General features: G+C 50.0%; 1 non-coding gene across 1 annotated transcript; it reads right to left on the reverse strand.

Moving 5' to 3' along the window:
* Positions 1 to 7694: 7694 nt before the first annotated feature.
* On the reverse strand, positions 7695 to 7856 carry LOC138474925 (U1 spliceosomal RNA). The gene has a single exon (XR_011269145.1). It is a non-coding gene; the product is annotated as a U1 spliceosomal RNA (small nuclear RNA).
* Positions 7857 to 8715: the final 859 nt, after the last annotated feature.

An 8715-nucleotide genomic window follows, 5' to 3' on the forward strand; every position in this document is an offset into this window, starting at 1 on the left:
GCTGGCGTAGGCTGCAGTGTGCTCATCTGGGAAACCAATCAACTGTTACTGCCTCCACCAAAATGGCCTCCACAGTCAGATGCCAAGTTGAAACTAAGATGGCCCCTGGAATCAATATTGTGGAGATCCATGGTGCTACTGTGGTGCTGGGTGCAGCCCAGGGCTATATAAGCAACGTCCTGGCCCACACCCAGCACTTAGCGTTTCCCCCGTCTGTGATATGCAGGCAGCGTAACGCTTGCCTACCTGCTTCACATTCCACATGCATCTTCTCAAGCTGACTTGGATCCCGCAACGCTCTACATATTCACAGCCGCTGCGCCTGCTCCTCCTGCATGTTTTCACTGCTCCCGTTTCCAGCGCAGTACCGCAGCTCCTGAAAGGAAAGAACACGGCAGGTTAGGATGCACTGCTTGATCTCCGCTCCACCACACCACCAGTTTACTTACCTCCTGACTGCAATCCAACGTCCTGGACTTCCTTTCGTGCCCGTCACGTTGCGGGGGATCCCGCGGTTTATCACAACGTGGCATATCGCATTGCTGCACAACCTGAAGGGCAGAGGGAGAGACATTTCAAAACGCATGTTTTCTAAACAAACAAACAGGTCAACCGTTAATGTTTGCCGCATCAAAACAACGCGCTTGACAGCCAGAACGCTGAACAAGCAGGAAACACTGCAAAGCAAGTTTGCAAAGCGCAGAAAATAAATTAAAAGACGCACAGGAGAAACAATAAGACAGCAACGCATTTAGCACTTACCTAGAGGCATCACATGCGCCGCAGCTGGCCTGAGCCACCAAACCCAGGGTAGAAACTGGAGAAGCAGAGCCTGACTGACTAAAGCCTTCATTACAGAGAGTCATTAAGGTGAGCAGGTGTTTGCAGTGCCAGCCAGCACATTGGAAGGAAGGCAATATGGGAGGAGGTGGGGGGGGGGGGGAAGTAGTTACAGTGTTTGATCCTTTCATCTTTAGGTTCACCCAGAGGGCTCCAATACCAATCTCAGCATCCCAAGAACCCTACCAAATCATTCTCGGCCATACTGACGGCTGGGCAGTTATTCCTTCAGCGCCACAGAGGGGAGAGAGTGGTTTGGATAAACAGCACCAAGTACCACACATCGACAGTCCGGACCAGGCACTCCTGCAGGGCACCAGAGGTAAGATTTACAGAACGCTAAGCCCACGTGCACTGCCCTGCCCCAGTGTCATGGCGTCTGAGGTCGACCAGTTAGCAGCATTGTTGGGCCAGCTACGAGCGGAGGTACACACCGCCTGCTCAGAAACGAATGCCATAAGGAAGCAGTTAGTGGTAAACGGAGCGAGAACTGAGGAATTAGTGAAGTGCCTGACCAGAACCCAAGCAGGTCAAACTCCTTTACCAGGTCCACCCAAGGGCACTGTTGTGGCACCACCCCATATACAGGTAACCACCCCTATCACTGTCCCTTTAGCTGCTCCAGAACGGTTTATGGGGACCCACAAAATATGCTGTCTTCATGAATCCATGTTGGCTTCATTTTTTGGGGGCATTCCCTTCTGACCAAACTAAGGTCTCCTTCGTCCTTTCATATCTAGTGCGACACGCAGCTAGTTGGTCGATACCGCTGGTCAACAGGGATGACCCTATTTTGCATAACTTTGCAGGTTTCCAACAGGAACTGGATACGTGTTTTGCCCGTAGAACACAGGGTCAAGCATTAGACAGGGAGTTACTTGCCCTTCGACGGGTCCCAAGATTTGTTAGTGTACATCACCACGTTCAACTGCTTAAAAGCGGAAACAAATGAGCCAGAAGAAAAGAGAACTTCCCTATTCTATCGGGGTCTCTGTAGCAAACTGAAGGACATCCTGGCACAGGTCGTAAATCCACCTTAAAGCTGTGCAGAGTACATAGATTTAGTGGTGCAGCTTGATTATCGGTTGCAGGAGAAATGATCTGATTGTACATGTACTGAGGGACGTCCCTTGTATATCCAGCCTTGGGAGGCACCCTCCCGGGCCATGGAGTGCCCACCGGAATCCATGCAATTGGGTAGTGTATGAGGACCTCTAACCAAAGATGAGGGAGAGCGATGCATACAGCAATAGCTTTGTTTGTACTGTGGCAAGGCAGGACACTTTCTAAAAGATTACGAGAGCAAAACACCCCCGGAAGCCGTTGGGAGCTCTTGAATCAAGCCCACTTGAACCAAGGGAGATGTCGGAAAACATTATGGCTCGACAAAAGTAGAGTAGGCTTGTCGGGAAAGGAAAAAATACCAACAGTCTTGCATCATACAACACCGGTAATCCTGCTATGCCCCGAACAGCCTCAACGGATGCATGCGCTAGAAGCATATATTGACTGTTGAACAGTAGGAAACTACATGGATATCGCTGTGGCCCGGTGGATAGGTGTTCCCATTCAGAATAGGGAGAAGATCGACAACATTGTCTCCATTTATGGAACACAGCACTCCTCTGGGCCCGTGAACCAATACAGAGGGCAGGTTGTGCTGTTGTGTCATGATGGCCATAGGGAACATATAGACTTCGACCTAATAAATGCACCCCAGTTCCAGCTCATATTGGGTATGCCCTGTAGTGCCACAACCCGATCATAGACTGGCGAACCCACACGTTGACCCTTCCCGCCGCATCTATACAGACTTGCTGTCCATCTGCTCCCATCAACACGCAAGTACTGACAACCGGGGCACAAGTGAAGACCACAAGGTGGTGATTGGAATTATGGAAAAACTGCCACCGGAATACAAGGCTTATCAAGATGTCTTTCAAAAGGAACAGGCTAGAACCCTGCCTCCTCATAGGCCCTATGACTGCCAGATTGACCTAATTCCTGGAACCCAACCTCTGTGCAGCCGCATATATGCGCTTACGGAAAAGGAGAACGAACACCTACACAAGTATTTGGATCAGTATTTGGCCAATGGGTTTATCCGACTAAGTCACCTGCTTCCTCAGCCCTCTTTTTTTGTCCCTAAGAGTATTGTATAGAATACAAAGGGCTCAACAAAATCACCATCAAGAACCCGCTGCCTCCCATCCCAGTGTTACTAGACCAAGTAAAGGGGGCTAAAATCTATATGAAGCTGGACCTCAGAGGAGCATACCGCCTAGTGCATGTAAAGGCAGGGGATGAATGAAAGACGGCCTTTCGCACAAAATTCGGGCTGTTTGAATACACTGTCATGGCCTTTGGGCTATGCAGTGCACCAGCTGCATTTCAATTCTTTATGAACGATGTCTTAAGAGAGTTACTGGACGTGTTTGCTATGGTATACATAGACGTCATTCTGATCTACTCAGCGACACCGGAAGAATATGTACTTCATGTAAAAGCGGTCTTGGAGAAGTTGCGCCAACACAATCGGTATGCAAAACTTGATTGATTGATATTTTATTTCCATTGCACTCATACACAAGTGTTTCAGAGCGCGACAAGGCAAGGGAGGGGAACAGGGGAGAACAAAACAGCAATCTTACTGGGCCCAGTGGCATTGAGAACGTACAAGTGCATGGGAGAGGGGGGAGGGGACAAGTGCATGGAAGGAGGGAGAAGTGGAAAGTGCAAAGCAGAGAAGAAACAGATAAATAACAATTAATAAAGGCAACAAACGGTGGTAATGCAGCCAGCAATGTGCAAGTGCTAGGTTTAAGGCAGCAGACAGGGTAGGTCTGATAAGTGCAGGAAGAAAAGGGGGGGGGGCTGCATGGGTACAGATACAGACCCCAGTGCAAGGGGTGGCCCGGAGGCAGTGCGGGAGGGTGGCAGGGTGAGCAGGTACCTGGGCCCGAAAGACAGAGGGTGGCCAGGTGCACATTGCCAAGAGAGAACAGATCAGCAGGGGAGAGGGGGAGCGAAGGCAGAAGAAAAGAGGAAGGTCTTGAGGTGCTTCCGGAACCGGAGATGGTTCTCCTCAAGTTTTAGAGTGGCAGTTCCAGAGGGAGGCCCCAGCCGAAGACTGAGTTCTACCCCCAGCTTGTTTCTTTAAAAAACGACTGTCCCCAAGGGAGTTGGAGGTAGAGGAGCGAAGAGCTCGAGAGGGGAGGTATTTGCGGAGGGAGAGCTGACGGGATAGCTTGAAAAATGCGCTTTCCATGTGACCAAGGTAGAGTTCCTAGGATTTATCCTGACACCCCAAGGAATTCAGTTGGGCAATCGCAAGGTGGAGGCAATACTCCAATGGCCTTCGCCCGCCTCTGTCAAAGCAGTCCAGAGCTTTCTGGGGTTCGCCAAATTTTTATTTTTATTCAGTCCATCTGAACTAAACTATGCTGTGACAGGTAAAGAATTACTTGTAATCAAGGCCGCCTTCAAAGAATGGCGACATCACCTCCTCGGGGCAACTCACACCGTCACAGTGCTCACAGATCATCGTAATCTGTAATTTTTACGGACAGCCAAGGCTCAACCCCCTCGCCAACTACGAAGGGTACCGTTTTTTACTGAGTATGACTTCACGTTGACTTACCGTCCTGGGGTACGGAATTGAAAAGCAGATGCACTATCACGAATAGGCTGGGACACTGAAGGAGAGGATGTGTATGCCAATCTGGCGCCGGTTCCGATAATACCAGAAGAAAAGCTGTTGGGAGTCATCAGTGTCAGTTCTCCATCTTTAGCCGAGTTGCAGGAAGAAGTCAAAAAGACCATGAAACCAGACCAGGTACAAGCATGGACGGCGCTAGCAACCCAACGAACAGAAGACGGTGGTCTCCCATACTACAAGAAGTGTTTATATCTACCGAGTTCCACAATAAAGTTCTTCTGACCTACCACGATACACTCAAAGCAGGCCATCCAGGAATCGCAAAGACTTTGGGAAAGATCCGCTGTACTTTTGGTGGCCTACATGGTGGAAAGACGTTATACAATATGTGAAGACCTGCAATACCTGTGCCAGGAATGAGGCATCGAAAAGCAAGCCGCAGGGGCTCCTCTGCCCATTTGCTGTTCCATCCGTGATGCACAATCTCTTCATTACTGACTTGCCGCCCTGTGATGGCTACAACACAATCCTAGTTGTCGTTGACCTACTAACTAAAATGGCACACTTCATAGCTTTAAAGGGAGTACCAAGCGCATGGAAGTTGGCACAGAAATGTTTAGCAAACATAGTCCAACTACATGGGGCCTCATTACGAGACCAGCGGTAACCGAGGCGGTAAAACCGCCTGGTTACCGCCGGACTCGTATTACCATTCCGCCTCCGTGATTCCAGGTATTACTGGGGCATTACAACCCCGGTTTCCCGGGAATCACGGAGGCAGAATGGTGTTAATCCCCATTCCCATCTTGTGATGCTGCTGGTGTTTCCTCGTCCGCCTGCAGGCGGGCGGTGTTAAACCTGCCAGGTCAAACCTGGCGGGAACATCACCTCCTGCCTGCAGGAGTCGGGGTCAGGCGGTCCGGAAACAACGGCGGCGGCGAGTTAACCGCCACCGTTATTTCCGGACCGCCTGATTTGTAATGAGGCCCATGGTTTTCCCTCAGTGATTATCTCCGACCGTGGTAGTCAATTAAAGCCCAAATTCAGATCTGGTTGTCTAGTAGCCAGCATCCACAGACCGACGGTCAGACCGGAAGAACAAACCAAACCCATAAACAATACCTATGGTGCATGCTTACTCAAGAAGATTCAAGCTGGGTAAAACTCTTGTGGGCATCAGAATATGCATACAACACCACCCATAGTTCTACAGGGTTTTTGCCTTTTTTCTTCTTACATGGGAAGGATCCATGCACCACTGCACTCGATCCACCAGTACCCTTAGCAATGCCTGCCATTAGCACCTTACAAGCATCAGGGAGGCCCTGTAAAAGGCTACGCAGACCATCCATGCATCAAAAGCAGCTCTTAAGCGTTTCGCAGACAAAAAGAGATCAGAGGAACCCAACTACCAAGTGGGGGACAAAGTTTGGCTTACCACAAAACGCATCCGACTTGAAGGGCCCATGAAGTTTATTCCACGTTATATTGGCTCATAACCCATCGGGTGCATCATAAACCCTGTGGCAGTCAAGCTGGACATACCTCCCACACTTTGCATACTTAGTCTTACTCGTATCATTGCTGAAGCAGATGAATCCAGGTATTCAGAGTTTAAAACAACCCCCTCTAGTTGATGTTCAAGGAGAAGAGGCCGAATATGAGGCCAAGGATGTTCTAGACTCCAAGGTGGTGCGACGAAAACTCTACTATCTTGTTGACTGGAAAGGGTATAGCGCGTTATATCGAACCTGGGAACCAGCAGAAAACATACATGCCCCATGCATTTTAGCTCACTATCACCGCAATCACCCAGGGCGACCAGCGCCGGGTATAACTCTCCTTGGGGGAGCTTTGGAGGGGAGTGCTGTCATGACCCCTAACAAGGTGCAGGCACATACCATAGGTCAGGCCTGGTCCATAAGGGTTGCTGGCTGGCGTAGGTTGCAGTGTGCTCTATCTGGGCAGCCAAACAACTGTTACTGCCTCCACCAAAATTGCCCCCAGAGTCGAATGCCAAGTGGAAACTAAGATGGCCCCTGGAAATCCATATTGGGAAGATCCCTGGTGCTCTAGTGGTGCTGGGTGCAGCCAAGGGCTATATAAGCCACGCCCTGGACCACACCCATCTTTAGTGTTTCCTCCGGCTGCAATATGCAGGCCGCGTAACGCTTGCCTACCTCCCTGCTTCACAGTCCATGTGCATCGGCTCCAGCTGACTTGGATCCTGCAGCTCTCTACATATTCACTGCCGCTGCGCCTGCTCCTTCCTGCATGTTTTCACTGTACCCGTTTCCAGCGCAGCACTGCAGCTCCTGAAAGGAAAGAACACTATAGGTTAGCATGCACCGCTTGATCTCTGCTCAACCCCACCACCAGTTTACTTGCCTCCCGACTGCAATCCGAAGTCCTGGACTTCCTTTCTGTGCCCGTCATGTTGTGGGGTATCCCGCTGTTCATCGCTGTTCATCGCAACCTGGCATATTGCATTGCTGCAAGACCTGAAAGTCAGAGGAAGAGACATTTCAAAACGCATGTTTTCTAAACGAACAGGTGAATTGTTAATAATGCACGCCGCATCAAAACAACACGGTGGACAGCCAGAACGCTGAAGAAGCGGGAAACCCTGCAAAGCAAGTTCGCAAAGTGCAGAAAAGACATTAAAAGACGTGCAGAAGAAACAGTAAGACAGCAAAGCATTTATTATTTTTCAAATATGGGGTTGAAATGGTGCATTTCACAGCAGAAAAGGTGACCAAAAAGCCATACGTTTACAATCAACAGCAGAAAAGAACATTTTACAACACAACACATTTTAATGATCAATGTGTCCACAGTGTAAGACAGCACTGTCACTGATGTAACACATTGTCATGCTGGTTGTACCCAAAATATGCCCCTGTAGCAACATGTCTATGCTGGCTGTTCCCAATTTAGGCCAGCATTGTCCTGTACAAAACATGATTGATGCTGCCTGAGCATGTGCAGTGTGCCCAATACATATGACAGCTTATCGCTGTAATACACATTACTTCTGTGGTGATGAAAGAAGCATAATTCAATTCAACAGATAAAATGTGGAAAAGCGATCACCCAAAGGTGAACCTAATTGAAGAAACGCAATGTGAGTACAATCTTAAAGTATGCAACCTAGCAGGCCTAGTGCACACTTTACCTTTTCTTTCACCAATAAATCAGGGGGAGAGCGCGAACGCAGTCCCCCACTACCAGAAATAATGCAGTCGTGTATCCCGCATTTGGGATCATAGCAGGGTTCAGCAAATCCGATGTGCAATGGGTAAGCCTCACCCTGGGAGATCTGCACTTGAGATCAGATTCTCCCCTGCCAGCTAAGTATGAGTTGCATGCAAGAGGGCAGGGGTTGGGTCAGTTCTGGGAAGCCCCGCTAAGCGAGGGTGAGAAGGTAGGCCCTGACCCAGCCCCAACCCCCCGGAAGCTCTGAGCATCTGCAGAGCTGCCTGTCCCGCGTGTAGGGGGAAGCTCCAGCAAGAAGAGCCCAGCAGAAGAGCAGATTGTAGCGCAGTTCCTTTCTCCCATCAGGCCCTGCTTGGCCCGAGATTTGTATAAATAGCCCGATGGCTCGAGCAAACCTGTTGCAGTCTGCCCACTGGCCTGTCAGCCCCACACGGGCCCATGGCCCTCCTGAGCGGAGCTGCTCAGCACTGGCCCCATTGACACCATCATAATCATCCTGGACCTCGACGCTCCACCACCCCTGAATCTCACGGAGTTCTGCTCAATGACAATGCTGAAGCTTTGGCATCTTTGCTGTAACCATATGCCGTGTTGTGTCAGCCGAGCCTGCACAGCGCCAAAGGCAAGTATTCCCTTGTCCGGGCCCAGAGGTCACTGAGTCTTCCAGTGCCATCCAATTGGCACGGCCTACTGTTCCCAGCGTTTTCTACCCGCAAATCAGCACCACTGCCAAACAGAACTGCATCATTGGGGCCCATCGCTGCTGCTCTCCGACTTGACCCCAGCCCAGCGCAAAGGCACCCATGCTTCTGGTCCGATGCTGAAAAGCCTGGCTCTGCTGAGATCCGAAAGACAAGAACTAAGGTATTTTAGGAACATAGTACTATTGTTTTTTGTGTTGCAACTGTATCAGCTCAACCCTCTCCTGAAGGGTATAGGCTGCCCTCAGACTGTGCTACCAAAAGAGTGAAGATAAGGTATACCTGTTGGGCTTGCCTGTT

The sequence above is a fragment of the Ambystoma mexicanum genome, chromosome 8 (genome assembly GCF_040938575.1).
Source record: "Ambystoma mexicanum isolate Mex_15411 chromosome 8, UKY_AmexF1_1, whole genome shotgun sequence".
Classification (NCBI taxonomy): domain Eukaryota; kingdom Metazoa; phylum Chordata; class Amphibia; order Caudata; family Ambystomatidae; genus Ambystoma; species Ambystoma mexicanum.